Consider the following 18,737-nt stretch of genomic DNA (forward strand, 5'->3'; position numbering starts at 1 on the left):
GTTCAATATGGGGAAACTGCTCAAGTGAACTTCTTGAGAGAATGATCAAATTTCAGAAACGTGCAGCTCGCATTATTCTTGATAAAGAGGCAGATGCACCATCTGACCCTCTTTTCAAAGAATTAAGATGGATAAAATTTAACAACAGAGTTGAGTACAAAAAAGCTTTTTTAATTTACAAATCATTAAATGAAGAAAAGTCGCCATGCTACATGAAAGAAAAATTTCAATTTGCTTCAACTTTACATAACCGAAATCTCAGATCAACAAATAATCTTAATCTACATACCGGTATTCCTAAGCCTAATCTTGAGTTTTATCGAAAATCACTTTCTTATTCTGGAACTAAAATTTGGAATAATATACCTCTCTTTGTACGCCAAACTGAAAATACTGAAAATTTCAAAAAAGCTTATTTAAAGTGGAAGTACTCTGGCTAACTTTCCTTCAATCAAAATTATTATTCCATGCTTACATACATGTTTGTAATTTTGTTTCTGTGATTTTTCTTACTACTGATTAATATTTTGTGTTTATTTCATTTTGTAATTATTTAATTCTGTATTTAATATTATTGCTACTGTTATTTGATGTAAATGTTGTAAAAATGTTGAGGCACATAATTATGGAAGATCTTTCTGGCGAATATGTAGCCTCGTTAAATAAAGTCTTTATTATTATTATTATTATTATTATAAGCTTTTCCTTTTTTGACCTGGTGACCTAGTTTTTGACCCTAGATGACCCAATATCAAACTTGTCCAAGATTTTATTGAGGGAAGCATTCTGACCAAGTTTCATTAAGATTGGGCCAAAACTGTGACCTCTAGAGTGTTAACTAGCTTTTCCTTTGATTTGACTCGGTGACCTAGTTTTTGATCCCATAAGACCCAGATTCGAACTTGACCTAAAGATCATCAAGATTAACATTCTGACTAAGTTTCATGAAGATACAGTCATAAATGTGGCCTCTGGAGTGTTGACAAACTTTTCCTTTGATTTGACCTAGTGACTAAGTTTTTGACCCCATCTGACCCAGATTTGAATCTGACCTATATATCATCAAGATTAACACTCTGACCAAGTTTCATTAAGATATGTCATAAATGTGGCCTCTAGAGTGTTAACTAGCTTTTCCTTTGATTTGACCTGGTGACCTCGTTTTTTGACCCTACATGACCCAGATTCAAACTAGGTCTTGAGATCATCAAGATTAAAATTGGTGACCTAGTTTTTGACCCAGGATGACCCAATATCGAATTCGTCCAAGATTTTATTGAGGGTAACATTCTGACCAAGTTTCATGAAGATTGGGCCAAAACTGTGACCTCTAGAGTGTTAACAAGCTTTTCCTTTGATTTGACCTGGTAACCTAGTTTTTGACCCCAGATGACCCAATATCGAACTCGTCCAAGATTTTATTGAGGGTAACATTCTGACCAAGTCTCATTAAGATTGGGCCAAAATTGTGACCTCTAGAGTGTAATATAACAGTCAAATTGTTGACGACATCGGACGGACGAATGACGACGGACACAGGGCGATCACAAAAGCTCACCTTGAGCACTTTGTGCTCAGGTGAGCTAAAAATGAAACATAGTTTGAACAAAGGATATGAACTAAAAAGCACAAAACAAAATATGCACTCAAGGCAAAGCATGATAGAGAAGGAAAACAAGAGCTGTCTGATGACAGCGCGCTCGACTATTCGAAAAACTGATTGAAGAATGGGGTCAAAATATTTCTACGGATATTCAGACAAAAGAAATAAATAGATCAGACAAACAATGTTCCTGTATTACTATGATTTCGATAAGTCTTGCACTAAATGGCAATATATGAGGCAATTTCAAAGTTCAAATAGGGCCATAATACAGTCAAAATAGTTATGTACTCTTGCCTACAGATGGAAATCATAATGATAAACAAGTGTTCAAAGTTTAAAAGCCATATGTCAAATAGTTTTGACAAAACATGGACTTGTATGAAAACACAACCAATTTCAAAGTCCAAAAAGGGCCATAATTCAGCCAAAATAGATGACAGAGTTATTTTGTCTTTCCTACAGATAGAGACTATTATACTAAACAAGTGATAAAAGTTTCAAAGCCATATGTCAAACACTTTACAAAAAATATAAACTGGTACGAAAAACTTAACCAATATTTCTAAGTCAAAAGGGGCCATAATTCAGCCAAAATCCTTGATGGAGTTATGTACTCTTGCCTATAACTGGACATGGTGATGGTAAACAGGTGTTGAAAGTTTCAAAGCTTTATCTCAAAAGACTTTGTCAAAATATGAACTGGTACGAAATATTAACCCAGATTTCTAAGTCGAAAGGGGCCATAATTCAGCCAAAATCCCTGATGGAGTTATGTACTCTTGCCTATAACTGGCTATGGTGATGGTAAACAAGTGTTGAAAGTTTCAAAGCTTTATCTTAAAAGACTTTGTCAAAATATGAACTGGTACGAAAAACTTAACCATGATTTCTAAGTCAAAAGGGGCCATAATTCAGCCAAAATCCTTGATGGAGTTATGTGCTCTTGCCTATAACTGGCCATGATGATGGTAAACAAGTGTTGAAAGTTTCCAAGCTTTATCTTAAAAGACTTTGTCAAAATATGAACTGGTACGAAAAACTTAACCATGATTTCTAAGTCAAAAGGGGCCATAATTCAGCCAAAATCCTTGATGGAGTTATGTGCTCTTGCCTATAACTGGCCATGATGATGGTAAATAAGTGTTGAAAGTTTCAAAGCTTTACCTCAAAAGACTTTGTCAAAATGTGGACTGGTACGAAAAACTTAACCAAGGTGTGACGCCGACGCCGTGGTGAGTAGGATAGCTCTACTTATTCTTCGAATAGTCGAGCTAAAAAAGCAAGCAAAAAACAAAGCAAGCAAGCAGGACAACAGGACAACAAGCAAACATACAGCAAACACTCACTGACACATGGCACATTTACATTTGGGGCCAGTCCAGGTGCGGACCAGTCTGACAAAGTCTTTGTACCTATCTATGGTTCTCATGTCATTTGGCAGACTGTTCCACACCCTGACAGCCTCAAACCTAAATGAGTTTCTTCCATACCTTGTTGTCCTTACTTATGACAGTTCTAGAACATTTTCATATCTGAAGTCATAATTAGAAGATTTTAATTTTACAATATTTTGCTGATATTCAGGTGAAAGATGATGTATACATTTAAAAGTTTCGATGGCAATGGTTCGTAGTCTGTTTAGATGTAATGCTGTTAGTTTTACTTTGTTTAAGAGAGTTTCATATGAAGAGGTAAAGTCATTATAGACAATCTTAAGTGCTCTAAATTGAATTTTTTCAAGTTTCTCAGTGTTATGGTTTTGAACAAAAGTGCCAAATGAGAGGACAGTAGTTAAAATTTGATCTAATAAAAGATTTAAAAATAAACGTAAATAGACATAATTTTGTAATTATAAACGAATACTTAATAGATGTTTATTTACGGAGATAAAAATCATCTTTAAAGAAGGGGTTATTTGTCTTCATAATATGTAACTTCTTTCATTTAAGATTACAAACATACGTAAATATATACATCTGTTTCATACACTTTCATAACTATTTCTTTTAATATTTAAAAGCAACGTCGCTGTTCAGCCAGCGTTCTGTTTATAAACATAAACATGTTTGATCAAAACATTTTATATGATTTTACAAGAATAATTTGTGGTAAAAGTTATACTAGCATATATTTAGTTTCATATCTCAGAAATAAGATTTTTCATTAATATTCAAGTTATCTGATGCATATATAAGGGGGGTCAATATACGTTTCCGTAGTTTTACTGATATAATATGTTGGGTACTACATACATAATTATGTTATCAATCTAAATTTAGTTACCTTTTTGCTTTGTTTGTTTTGGGATTAACACCATTTTTCAACAGTATTTCAGTCATGTAACGGCGGGCAGTTCCTGGATTCTGTACCAGTACAAACCTGTTCTCCGCAAGTAACTGCCAACTTCCCCACATGAATCAGAGGTGGAGGACTAATGATTTCAGACACAATGTCATTTATCAAATAGTCACATAGAACATACGCCCCGCCCAAGGATCGAACTCACGACCTCGCGATTCGTAGACCAACGCTCTACCTACTAAGCTAAGCGGGCAGGCTTACCTTTTGCAACAATATAATTTGTTTAATACATGAATCACTTGACCAATTTGTTAATGAAAATATGTTTGTTTTATTGATATTATTCGTTGGGCACTGCATATATAAATTACCAATTGGTATATCAATTAAATCTATCTTAATTTATTTACTTTTATGCAACTATACAATTTGTCTAACACATGAAAATCATTTGACCAAGTTGTTAATAAAAAAACACCTGTTTTATTGATATAACATGGTGGGTACTACATACATAAATTATCAATCTGTAAATCAAATCTATTTTTCTAAATTTATTTACGTTTTTCCAACTATACAATTTGTTTAACACATGAAGTCATTTGATCAAGTTGTTAACGAAAAAGTCTGTTTTACTGAAATAATATGTTGGGCACTGCTTACATAAATTAAATTTATTTACTTTTATGCAACTATACAATTTGTTTAACACATGAATTCATTTGAACAAGTTGTGATTTATTGATATAACTTGGTGGGTACTATATACATAAATTACAAATCTGTTAACGAAAATGTTTTTTTATTGATATAATTTGTTGGGCACTGCATATATAAATTACCAAAAAGTTTATCAATCAAATTTATCTAAACTGATTTACGTTTATGCAACTATACAATTTGTCGAACACATGAACTCATTTGACCAAGTTGTTAATGAAAATGTCTATTTTACTGATATAACGTGGTGGGTACTACATGCATAAATTATCAATCTGTAAATCAAATTTATTTTTCTAAATTTATTTACCTTCTTGCAACTATACAACTTGTTTAACACATGAACTGATGAACTGATTTGCGCAAGTTGTTAATGAAAATGTCTGTTTTACTGATATAATTTGTTGGGTACTACATACATAAATTATTAATCTATATATCAAATGTATTCATTTAAATCTATTTACCCTTTTTGCAACTAAACAATTTGTTAATACATGAACTGTGTAGTGGTGTATGCATGGTGTAGCACGTTATTGCATGGTGTAGCACGTTAGTGCATGGTGTGGCACGTTAGTGCATGGTGTAGCACGTTAGTGATTGGTGTAGCACGTTAGCGCATGGTGTAGTGTGTCGGTACATGGTGTAGCACGTTAGTGCATGGTGTAACAAATCTTGTGTGTTGTGTGACACTTTAATAACTTACCATATCACTCCACTGGGAGCGGTAAATCAAGCAAATCAGGGGATGGCTTAAAATAGTTTTTATTCTTAATTTCTCATATAACGCCAAAAGATGGAGTTTCCGCTACGCGCCATTCAGTTGTGCTTTGTTGTGTTACTACCGCAACTTCAGAAACACTTGGCGGCCACATATCTCCACAACGACAGCAGGACAAATTATACGAAGTTTTACGCAATGCAGGGACATTCGTTTAATTTGAAAACAGTGTTCTAATGACTTAATCTATCTGTCATCTATATGGTACCGCAGAAGATCTATTGAAATATTAAGCATATTGACAATGGCTGATTAAACAAGTGAATGAAGTATTGCCATGATGCAATACAAAGTCCTGTACTGGAAGGCACCTATTTTTTTCTACTGCAGTATAACATAATGAACTGATACCTGATGTATAAACATTATTGTACTATATATACAATATGTTATTACAAAACACTTGGATTAAAATTTGCATATATAATAACCTACAGTTGTTTTCATAAGGAATTTTTTGGCCAATTGTAAAAAAGTTATCATATCAGTTATTTATAGTAAAAACAAAGGGAAATTAATCCTTAAACAAGAAATTGAGGGCTGAGCGCGAAACTATTGTATCTTGTTCTTTATTTATATACAGTTACAATAGTTTCGCTCTCAGCCCACGCAATGTGTCGATGGGACACAGATGCCCCCACTACATAACAAAGGACACAATTTTTTCCTAGGTCAGGGGCCATAACTCCTAAAATACTGAATGAATCCGGACGTTAAACCCAATGTGCACAACCGCAAATGCTGACCAACATTCCTGTAAAATTTGGTGGCTCTAGGTGAAATACTTTTGGAGCTATGCGCGACAGAACATTAAAATGACCAATTTCAACTAAGTCAGGGGCCATAACTCCTACATGACTGAATGAATCTGGACGTGAAACCCCAGGTGCACAACTGCACATGCTGACCAACATTCCTGTAAACTTTGGTGACTCTAGGTGAAATACTTTTGGAGCTATGCGCGACAGAACATTAAAATGACCAATTTTTAACTAAGTCAGGGGCCATAACTCCTACATGACTGAGTGAATCCGGACACAAAACCCCAGGTACACACCTGCACATGCTGACCAACATTCCTGCAAACTTTGGTGACTCTAGGTCAAATACTTTTGAAGCTATGCGCGACACAACATAAAAATGACCAATTTTTTACGAAGTCAGGAACCATAACTACTACATAACTGAATGAATCCATACGCAAAACCCCAGGTGCACAACTAAACATGCTGACCAACATTCCTGTAAAGTTTTGTGACTCTACGTAAAATACTTTTGGAGCTATGCGCGACACAACATTCTCGGAAGGACGGACGGACAAGGGCAAATCTATATGCCCCCCCCCCCCAAAAGTGGGGGGCATAAAAATCCATTATAAGTCCACAAAAGGCTCTTTACCAGGTAGAGATAGGTCAAAATACACCTACAAATTCGATGTAACATGCATGTTGTACCAGAAAAAAGTGGTCTCAATCTTTCCCTACGGACAGTAATGAAAAAGTAACAATATGATCTACAAAGGGACGTAATTCTAAAAACAAGGGTGACTCACGGTGGTGAACATTTGTGCCAAGTCATATCAAATTCCCTGTATGCATGAAGAATAAATGCTCTGGACAAAGTCACTTTTGTATCTGACTTTTGGCCTCTAAGTGTGACCCTGACCTTAGACCTAGGGCCTGGATTTTGCGTGTGACATGTTGTCTCATCCAGGGGAATATTTGAGTCAATTGATATTTAAATTCTGTCTTGCATGACAAAGTTACAGACCGGACAAGAAAAAAATCCTATGGACATTTGATCTCAAAGTGTGACCTTGACCTTGACCTTTAAGCTAGGGTTCAGCGTTTTGCGCGTGACATGTCGTCTCATCATGGGGAACATTTATGCCAAGTAATATTGTAATCACTTGATGGAGTTCTGGACCAGACAGGAAAAAATACCTATTAATGTTTGACCACTAATTGTGACCTTGACCTTTGAGCTAAGGGTCCAGGTTTTGCACATGACACTTTGTCTCATCATGGGGAACACTTATGCAAAGTAATATTGTAATCCCTTGATGGCTGACAGAGTTATGGACCGGACACGAAACAGACCCTGTACATGCCATGTTAACATTTGAGCTTGACCTTTGAGCTAGGAGTCTGAAAGTTGTGCATGACACATCGTCTTGTTATGAGTTACATTTGTGCCAAGTAATATTAAAATCCCTATACGGATGGGAGAGTTATGGCTCGGACATGAAAAAAGCCTTCTTGACCTTTGACCTCCAACTGTGACCTTGACCTTTGTGCGGCCAGGGATACGGGTTTTGCATATGACACATCGTCTCATCATGGGGAACATTAATGGCAAGTAATATTAAAATCCCTTCATGTATGACAAAGTTATGGACCGGACAGTGCTCCAGCTAGCTATTTACAGCAGGGCGCATCGCCCGTTCCGAAATTCGTTCCGCCCTGTTGCCCCGCCAGGCACCCTGCCCGTTTTTACAACCATTCATTTCTTTTTTAAGTCAAACTTCCCTTTTTTGCCTCAGTGATTATAATACACTGCTTTATTGCCCCCTTTTTATCGAGTGATACACGCCGGGGGGGCATTGACATAATTAACAAACAATTACCTGCTGTAATCGTGCCCGAGGCAGACCATGATATTTTAGACTGCTCCACTAGCAATTAAACTAGCATTAAAATCACTGAACCTTAGTGTTAAAACAGTTTGCAAACCAGTCTGAAATCATTATCATTTCGCGCCACCTGTCAAAGTGTACTTTCGTTTTCGGTAATATAGTCGTAAATACCCCTTTATACATATCTGAAACTTAAGTCCAGACAACAGACATTTAAATCTAATTAATAAAAATTGATCACAATCAAATTTAAATAGGAAAATATTTTGATTTTATCTTTTTACAAGTTTTTGAAATCGAAAGTAGGTTGTCGTCTGTTTTGTGAAATTGCCGATTTTTCATGAATATTTCTTTGAAATTAGTTTACTAAGATGTAATGACAGGGTACACTTTAATGTCAGATACTGTAAAATGCTGTTAAACAGTCTCTGCATCATAATAATTTTTCAAAAAATATTGTTTAAACTGGACATTCGACGACTTTTAGAAAAAAGTGTAACCATATCCGGATATAAAATTTTGGATACCCGGAATATGTCTATTACAAATGCTAAACTTGCTTTTAGACTGTTGTAAGTTAAAAACTTTGCCTGATTTCATTTATCTAAGTGGAAGTTTAAACTTAATTTTCTGTATATAATATGTTGCAGTATAAATTTATAAATATCAAGTAGCCTACATGGAGAAGATGTGTACTGAAATTGTAACAAAATAGGCCTAAACACATAGATATTTTTATTCAGTATGCAATTACAAAGAAATGTTACAAGTTGAAAATCAATGCCAAGTAAAATACAAACAGCAGAATTTTTAGTTAATAAATAGGTACATTAGAGATGACAGACTGGTTTTGAACCAGTAGGGGACTAATAAGTGACAATTCATAGTGCTAGTTGTAATAAATTTATCACTATGAGGGCAGTTGTCCGATATGAATAATAATAATATGATGGCTCTAATCGAAGTATGGTTGTTGTGTTTTTAATTATTGTTGGGAGACCTCCCCTGTCAAATGTTTACTCATACTTCATGAAGTACTCATGAAGCATTCATGATTTCTTCATGAGGAGACTTCATGAATTCTTCATGACAAAAACATGAAGTGCAAATGAGACAAATTTAATGCATCAGCAGGTCATGAAAACAGATTCATGAATTATTCATGAAGTGGTAAATGCATTAAAAATGCATGAAATTAAGCATAGCCTGTGTTCATGAAGAATTCATCAAGTTTGTATTTGTTAATCTTCATGAAGAATTCATGAAAATATTCCTGAAAAAATACTTCATGAAGAATTCATGCATTATTTTGTTCTTTATTTCAATGTCTCATTTGCACTTTATGTTCTTTCCATGAACACTTCAAGAATAAATATTCTAATAACTTCATGAAGACACTTTGTGCTTTTCTTGAATATTTCATGAACAACACAAAACATTATAAAAGGACTTCTTTGCCTTAAATGATACAGTAACCCATCATATTTTCAGTTACTAAATAATACCTGTACCAATTAAGTAGTATCCATGCACTTGTTATTAAGAGCCAATAAATAGTAATATAAATCTATAATGGCCAGGGCTAGCACTGTAAAAAGACATGAAATTTTGAAGTGTGGAACATTTCATAGTCTGATACAGTTCTTGAGAAAAACAAGGGAGGTAATTCAAGTAGTATTGATTTAGTTTTGTTACAAGAGTTATCATATGATGGATAAAAGTCATAACATTTAAAATGTAGCAAATTTTTCAATGCAATAAATAGTTCCGGCTACCATAACTTAACTGACGCTAGCAGAGATTCGTAACCAGTAACAGCATATAAACATCTCTGAGCTGAATATTTTTTAGCTATGCAAGAAAAAGTAAAGTCAGCTTACTTTGAGCTGTTGAGAGCTTTAACACAAATTGCTTGTATGTATAATATAACTGCAAACTCAGTACGATGTGTATGTTTATAACTGCAAACACAGTACGAACTAGTATTGATGCACTGTAAAAGTACGGCTATTTTCCATAGCGCAAACGAACCAGCGGCCGATGCGAATTTTCGGACTTTCGTTTTGGCAGGGGCCAGTTTCGCATTTGGCCCTAGACTGGTGCCCGTGTTTACTCTCTACGTTCCATGTTTGGAGAGAATGATTCTCGATATACAGTCGGGTACCAGGCTAATTTGGCCCGGGTACGGTTTTTAAATAAAATAGACATATGTACTTTACAGGCATATATATTCAACTGGTTATTTATGATGTTTATAGAACTAAGGATTCCTGCGTACGAGTGATTATTGTGTAAAATAAATATATATGTGTGCATGTTATTGATTTTCCTAGCTCCATGTAGACAGCCGGGTCTAAAACTTTACCTGAGGTAACGGAAGTCAGACAAATTGGAAACGGTCGTCCATCCATCCAGCTTCAGCTCAAATTTGCGGAAAAAGTAAACGGTTATGAGACACTTTTCTTCCCACCATTATTTTCGTCTGGCCACATGCTTTAAAAATATGCATGTGTTTCAGGTCAGTCATTTGCAGATAATACGGCACAGGTCGCGCATGGTGTGCATTTTCGGCCATTTTTGTCTCAAAATTTAGTGCCCTGGAACCTGCGTTTTACTCGTTTTTATCACAGAAGTCAGGCCTAAGACCACAGTTATTTTTACTATATGTTCTATATAGGCACTGGACACTATAGCAATTTTGCATGCATTCCAACCCCTATAAAAATACCTGAACTCAACAGAACTATCCAAGAGAAAAAATTCCAGCCACAGTAAACATTGGGTTGACTGGCTCTTTTTTTCACCATTTTGAACCAAATCACATGCGTATGAAGAATACTCTCTAGATGGCCGCAAACAGGCAAAAACAGGCCCTATCAAAAGTCATGTTATGCATATTCTGACATTTTCATTCTGTGAAATTGTACATGTACTCTACTATTTCATATCTCCTCTGTTAAATCATGCCATTTATTGCAGGTCTTTCACTAAAAAATTCACCAATATTCACCGTCAAACAGAGGAAATATTTTCCGCGTAACCACTTCCGTATTGTGGTCAACCAAGGGCAAATAACTGTGGTCTTGTGCCAGAAGCAACAGAATGTCACATAATGAAGTGCTATGTCTATGCAAGACATCCGCTCAACAATTGCCTTGAATTTGTCGAAACTGGATTTTTTATGATTTATTTCGCACTGGTATCAGCGCAGAGTTGTGGAGGTCCCTTGCCCCCATAAAGCTATCCTTATAGGCCTGACACCACCCATTCAAAAAGGCAGTGGCTAGAGAACCGGAATCGGTTCACTAGACAGTGAACTTATTCGTCCGGAACCGGTTCTCTAGCCAAAGTACCGTGCATAGGCTCGGGAACCGGAATTTTATTTCTATGCATAAAACTGTCGAAATTAACTTTGTTTCTTTTGGTAAGTATCATGTGCATGTTCTTATCTTAATAAGTTAATTAATTTTACTATTTCAGCAAGCTATGCCCTTTTATTTATTTGTGTTTACTGTGTCTCCAGAGGGCTGTGTTAAATACTGCTAAGACACACAAAGACATACAAAGACACACAAAGACTGTCACAAAGACATATATTTGAATGTACATATGGATATTAATGTTGGTTCAGTGATTTTAAAGTTGTTTTTTTTTTAATGATAAATAAATAATAAAAATTGTGAAGATTTCTGCTGAATCTCAACAAAAACGCGTGCACGTGATACAAAGACATGCAAAGATAGACACAAAGACATATATTTTAAAGTGTATCGGTATATTGATATTTGTGTAGTTCTTTTGTAGCAAGGCTAGTAAAAATAAATACATAAATAATAAAAATTGCAGGAAAAAAAATCTGCTGAATCTGAACAGAGACGAGTACATGGCGCACAAAGACATGCAAAGACATGCAAAGACACACAAAGACATGCAAAGACAGATACAAACCTACAAAGATTTATATTTTAAAGTGTTAAATGAAGACATGTAAAATGCTGCAACATCTGAGCCTGTATTCAACACAGAAGTAGCACCCGTGACTGGGACGAGGACCCTGCTTTCATAGTCCCATCTTTTTTTAAAAAAAATATTTCCTGTTGTTGTTTTCTATTTCTTTTTTGTTTGTCAAACAAATGAAAATGCCAAAAGAAATTATACTGATATTGGAATCTACCATAGAGATCCCTAAAATCAATCAGGAGCACCTCCGAATTGGGAACTTAATCAACCGCAAGGGCACCGGGAATTCTCCTGACCCATAGCAATCATGAAATGAAAGCGGTAGAGATTACAATCCATGCTACCAAGATATTTAGATTTTAGAGCGCTGCCCTACGAGGCAGAATAGCCGCAAAGCGATATCGTGTTTTCCTCTTCCATCCATTTACTCTTATATGAAGCAGTAAAAGTATTTAAAAAGTTTATTGCGCGGCGGAGAGCAAATATGCGCCTATTTCAGCAGCGGTTTCTGGGATTTTAAAGCCAATACTTTGCGTGCAGCATGTCAGAAAATGCACAAGATGCATCCTCCTGGGTCTTATTCACGACGGAATGAATGATATTTGAGAATGCCAGTGAAAAATGATGCAAAAAGAGTGAACCTTTTACCGAAATGTACAATAGAAGGGCCCATAAGGCCAAAATTTAGCCCTGTAAATGGGTAGGGGGTGGCATCTATTAAACGTTTAAATTAACCCCTAAATCTCGAAATTTCAAAGACAAAAAGGTAGAAGACTACAATTGAAAAAAAAAGTTTTACTTACATATTTCGACAAGTCTTTGACTGAAAGCCTTCATCGTCTGTCTCCACAAGGGGAAGTCTGTCAACAAAATGAAAATGCATTTTTAGATTGTGTTTACTCCTCAGAAGTTATGAACATAATGAACAGCTGATGAACAGGATCAAATAAATGGTCTGTATTAATATCTGCTAAAGAGATTATGAGAGAAGAGGCCAGTTTTCCTTTTAATGCCGAGCGCCAAGTAAGGGAACTTCTGGTACCATTGTTGGTACGACGCGGCCAGGGATCGAACCCACAATCTCCCGCAGTAGAAGGGGACGCTCTACTACTAGGCTATCAAGGCGTTTTTTTTATTTGGATATTAATACTGTACCAACTGAATTAGCACCCTCTCCTGTATTAAGTTCGTTGCGGCAAGCAGACTCTTCAATATGGTCATGATGGTCATGTCAACAAAATGATGTCAGAATATTGCTATGAAGTTTTGCATTTGTTTGGATATAAAACCTGTAGTGTCACAAATATAAACATGATAAAGAAACAAGCAATAAGTCTCACTTACATTTCAGACAGATCAGAGTCAGGCTCTGATTCACTTTCCGAGTCTGTTAGAGACTCAGACTCGGAAATTCGGGCTTTGCTTCTCTTCCTTCGAACATGTCCAAAGTTCTGTACAATGTTCCTCTTGGCCATGTTGGCAGGTTTGCTGGAAGTAGAAAAATAGGTAAAAACATTGTATTTTGTCATAACAATTTTCTTAATATTAAAAATAAAACCTTTTAAAGCCTTAAACAATTTTAAAGGGGTCTTCTATTATTTGGTCCCATGAACTTATTCCTAAGTGAGGTTCCACACTCAAACTGGAAGTACATTCCACGTGTTTCATTAAAACAGTTACTATGAATATCTAGTAATTTTAGAATGGCCTATGACTGGGTACAGGTCATAAAAGAGTGTGGTCTATAAAATTTTGACATCTACAAGTTACAACATGTACAGTTGATATTGAATTGCTGGCAACCAGCTTGCCAGTCCTGTAAAGGGTTACTAATTTCCTTAACATTATCGGGAAACAACTTACATTTTGATCAAACTGTCCAATATTGAGAATTATCATACCTTAGAGCAATTGGTGTTGAAGCTGAAGGCTCCACCTCAACCTCATCCAGCCGTTTCCTTTGCTCTTCAGCTAAACTTGTGGTGAAACTGAATGGGTATTTCCCTGGCGTTAATTCATCCTGCCTAGTGAAAGATTCTGTAGTTTCTTGGGTTTCTTTTTCAATCTTCAATTTTTTCTGTTTATCTGTCAAATCCATAACAGCTTTTCCCTTTTCCAGTTTTTTCAGCAATGAGCCAGTCCCAAAATACTTAAACCGGTTTTTCTTCACTTCTTTCATTATAAAAACAATTTCAACTGGCTCAATTTTCTGTTTAACCAATTTACCTGCACACTTTTTTAATGTTTTCAAAGCCCTGCTTTTCTGCATGCGCAGAGCTTGCTTCTTGTTTTTTAATTCGTCTGCCTTGGTTTCACACTGCTTTTTAGTCCCAGGTTTTAGTTTTTTATGTTTGTCTGTTCTCCTGGAATTACTATATACTTCTGCATCTTCATGTTTATCATCATGTTCATCATCATGTTCATCATCATCATCATGTTTATCATCATGTTCATCATCATCATCATGTTCATCATCATGTTCATCATCATGTTTATCATGTTCATCATCATGTTTATCATGTTCATACGAAATGTCCATTTGGGCGGTTGTATCTAAAAAGCAGAACATACCAGATGAAATGTTTAGTGACATTTTCTGAGACAAAGGGGCATTTAACCACATGTTAAAAAATTATCTACAATGCTGATTGACCATTGGGACATGAATTTAACAAACACACGAATGACAGGATAATGTTAAATGTTAAACATATTAAAGGTCATACAATGTTTTATGCAAAGGTTTTAATATATATGCACATTTTTTTACACTTTTTGTAAACAGCGTAGCCCAAGATCAGACAGCTCCTGATGAGCTTGATCCGACTCAGTCTGAAATTGGTAATGTTCAGTTAAACCTTGTTGATATGAAATATCTTTTAATTAATATTTGCAGTTGGCAGAATCTTACACCTATATTCATGAGGTAAAAGTTATCAATCATTTAACAAGCAAGTTTGCAAATCAGGTCATTATCAACATGACCAAATTCAAAGAGACTTTTTTACTCAAAGTTCGCTACTAATTTCAATTTACAGAACGAGCATGACAAGTGCAGCAAAAAGATCTTTAAAGTATCTTACACCAGCTTAGGCGTAAAAAAAATTGTTTGTTTCCAGTATCCAGACATTTTATGCTTTAAACATGGCCATTGGTTTTAAAAATCAACTTACTGATGCCTTATTCTTATTCAGTTTTTTTTTACTGCTTTAAGCAAAAATAATTTCCGTAAAGTCTCCCTCAATATTAAAACATAAAAAAAGAAATACCAACCTACACTAATTTTTATAGCATGTTACCGGAAACAAAAATTGTTTTTTAGGCCTTAACACTATTTTATTACTAATAAAATAAATTGGGTTATAAAGTGCTTATTTATAAAATGTTGAAAAGTAACTAAAAAGGGTTATACAAATTATAACTGGATTAAGTTACATTCTTGCATAAAACCTTTGTTTTTTGCCGATTTCGGGCATGCACAAACAGGGAAAAAACGTGTACAAACAAGGAGATTCTCGTGAGCACGCACTGTTGGTGAACGTTTTGAATATGCTGTTGCGGGTCCAACGTAAGCAAATTATGGATCCCTAATCAATTTTGGCTGAAGTCGAAAGGTCCGAGATTTATGAAATCTTTTCATCTGCATTTTTATTAAAAATATCATTTTTCAACCTAACTTTACTTTAACTTGTAATAAGCGCTACCTCTCTTGATACGCGACTGAATTGACGTTCCTTATTATTGTATTATTACGCGTATTTGACTCAAAGTAAGTTTACACGCCACGATAAAATCCCTGAAAATGATAGGCAAACAACATTTACAAAAATACAATTTCGTTTTCCAAATTAATTTGAGTCGAGAAAGTTGACATGCTAACTTTAAATCTTACACTAAAACTTTTAAAAAATGAGATTTTTAACGAAATGAAGAATATAGGTACCGATACCAGTTTCTATTAAACGATAATATTTACATTTAAAAAGCGTAAGGGACAGACTATTAATTTAAACCAAGCAGAATTGTGTTCTGTCGGCACCTCACCTGCAAATTGTGTAAAGACAGGATGCCGTGTATGCCCTTTTCTCATAATTCCGAGCCTCTAAAGGGAAAGTTCATATTGATATATCGGAAAAAGGGGGAGTCATACATTTAATATTAAAGAAATTACCACAACAAGAATGTCCGTTCGACATGTATAAAATATGCACTGTTTCTGTATGCCCTGGAAATGCATAAATAAAACATGTGTCCATAACAACCTGAAACGGCCGACTTCGATCGGCTAATGTCAGCTGAATACGGGCTCGTGCACCAACCAATCCCTTGGGATTCTGCAGATGTTGTTACACAAAAAAACGTGCGTTAACCCTACATTCCTGACTAGAGGTTTGCAATATCTAGAGTTGTTTTAAGTACTGTTTACTTTTGGTCAATATCTAATAATGCCTGTCAAATCTACACAGTGTACTCTATAAAACCATGTAACTTGCATACCCATGGTGTCGATCTCATGCTTTTGCAAGGCCATTTCACTTTTCCACAAAGACACATTTTTCTTTCAAGGGAACAAAATTTTCGTGTTGTCTACTAGATGTATGTTACATACATCAGCCAGTGACACTGAATAAAACATACCAGAGTAGGTCAAACATGTTCTATGCTTTACCATTTTTACATACTCATGATAATACTAAGCTTATGTGAAATTTGAGTTCTGAATCACCTTGTATGCCTATGAGATCCTAATTTTTCACAATTATGTTTACACATTTTGAAGAGTTCTTTTTATGAAAAGCATGTTGCAATGCGAAATTTTATGTTTATAAAGTATGAAAACCGGATATTTATAAATGTTTCATATGCTTATGTATGTATGTTTGCATCACATGAACAATGCGCTTTAATGCTTCCACTGCCTATATCTGATAATTCAAGTAGTAGGCTTGACATGGACCTGAAAACTGATGCTGTGCACTTAACATGTTAATTCTAGCTACATACATGCTAAACTTTAACAAGGAAAACAGGGTATCAACAGATATACCTGATATTAACTTCAAAATGAAGACGGCTGTATACCAGTATGCAGGTTGCAACAACAAACATGCAGCAGATTATTAGAAGGAGCACTTCAAATGTTTCTTTAATAATGATGGCTGTCAAGAACAAAGCAATGAGTTACAATGCAGTCATAAAACAAGAGCACTACTTTGCGGCTAGAGACACTCAAATGATTTTTTGCTCTCTTTTTAACAGATCTCCTGTCCTACCGATGTGGGTTTTTCATGGTAAATATAAATAAATTATTGTCTGTGAAATCATTATACCAAATATTAAGAAAAGATAGTATTTGTATTTCCCATGTTTACTAGACACTTAACCGTGATGACCTACTGTACACTGTATACTTAAGGTATTTGCTATGCAGTCCATTTTTAATGTCAAATAATGCTCAAATTATTAAAGCAGTAGCTTTGACCTTTAAGAAGAAAACTTGACCTAAACATAAAACGTAACCGAGAAATCTGATACTTTTGTTTGTCCAAGAGGGACCATAATTCTTGCAAAAAGCCAGATAGAGTAATAGTTCTTGCTGTACTGAGTCAATACTTGATGCCGAACAAGTATTGTAACAAGTTTTAAAGCAAAAGCAAAAGTTTAGGAGAAAAAAATAACTGGGAAACACCAATGTTGACGATGATCAAGTGATGAAAATAACACATCCTTTTTATATAAAAAAATCAGATGAGCTTAAACATGTAAAAAGATATGATGGTGTAACCCTTTAGCCCACAAGTCTACTGATTCTAACTCTGGACGTACTGGTTGTGACTATAATAAAACTCACTCTGAATATACTGCTGTGATCATAATTAAACCCATCTATTATCTTTTGCCCAAATACACACAGCTCAAATTTGTTTAAAATTGCTTTTTAAATTTCCTGCTGGAATGTAAGCAAGGTCTAATATTGCAAATTTTCTAGAACATAATCTTACATAAGCAACTTAGGTTACATTTACAACATGCAGGTAAGGAGCTTCACACACAGAGGATAAAAAACATGGTTCCACTGACATGGCCAAGTTATTTCCAGACAATCTCGCAAGCATTAATATCAACCCTGATATTTTGTTCCATCACCAGATCATGCTGGTAAATACCTGCCTCCATTTACATTTTAATCAACTGGCTCCGTGACAATGTCCATTGCATCTCTTAAATCCTGTAGGAATGACACATACTTCTCCTTCTTCTTCCCTTTTGCATTTTTAACCTCAGTTAAAAACATTTCATTATAGTATTCTCGGTGTAGTGAATCTTGAATTAAGTCCAAATCTTTTATAATTTCGGCATTCAGTTCTGCAATAGTTAGCCGGTCCAAACTGAAGATTTTCATTCTTTCATCAGGTGTTACTGGCACAGGATGGCGTAACAATGTGTTTTCTGGGATATCTTCACACAAAACATCTTTTCTTATTTTATGCTTGCGCTTCATATTACTTTCTTCCAGCAAATCAACTAAATGTTCATCTAGAGCCTTTTCACTTACAGACATATGTGGACCAACTGCAGATATGTAGTTACTTTTGCGAAGATGACACTGGAAAACTCTGACACCACTATCTATGTCCATGTGTCTTATTGCCCCTTGATCTGTATTGATGCCAAATAATGAATAAGTTTGTTTCTTCACATTTTCCAAAAGATTACAATTTCTGCACACTGTT

General features: G+C 35.2%; 1 protein-coding gene across 2 annotated transcripts in view; it reads right to left on the reverse strand.

Annotated features, from left to right (window-relative positions):
* Window positions 1-10,104, reverse strand: part of LOC128555251 (uncharacterized) — an 86,310-nt gene extending 76,206 nt beyond the window's left edge. For both annotated transcript variants that reach the window (XM_053537067.1, XM_053537066.1), the window contains exon 1: window positions 9,924-10,104. The gene's annotated coding sequence lies outside the window, so the exon portion shown is untranslated. The remainder of the gene's footprint in view (window positions 1-9,923) is intronic.
* Window positions 10,105-18,737: the final 8,633 nt, after the last annotated feature.

The sequence above is a fragment of the Mercenaria mercenaria genome, chromosome 2, assembly GCF_021730395.1.
Source record: "Mercenaria mercenaria strain notata chromosome 2, MADL_Memer_1, whole genome shotgun sequence".
NCBI lineage: Eukaryota > Metazoa > Mollusca > Bivalvia > Venerida > Veneridae > Mercenaria > Mercenaria mercenaria.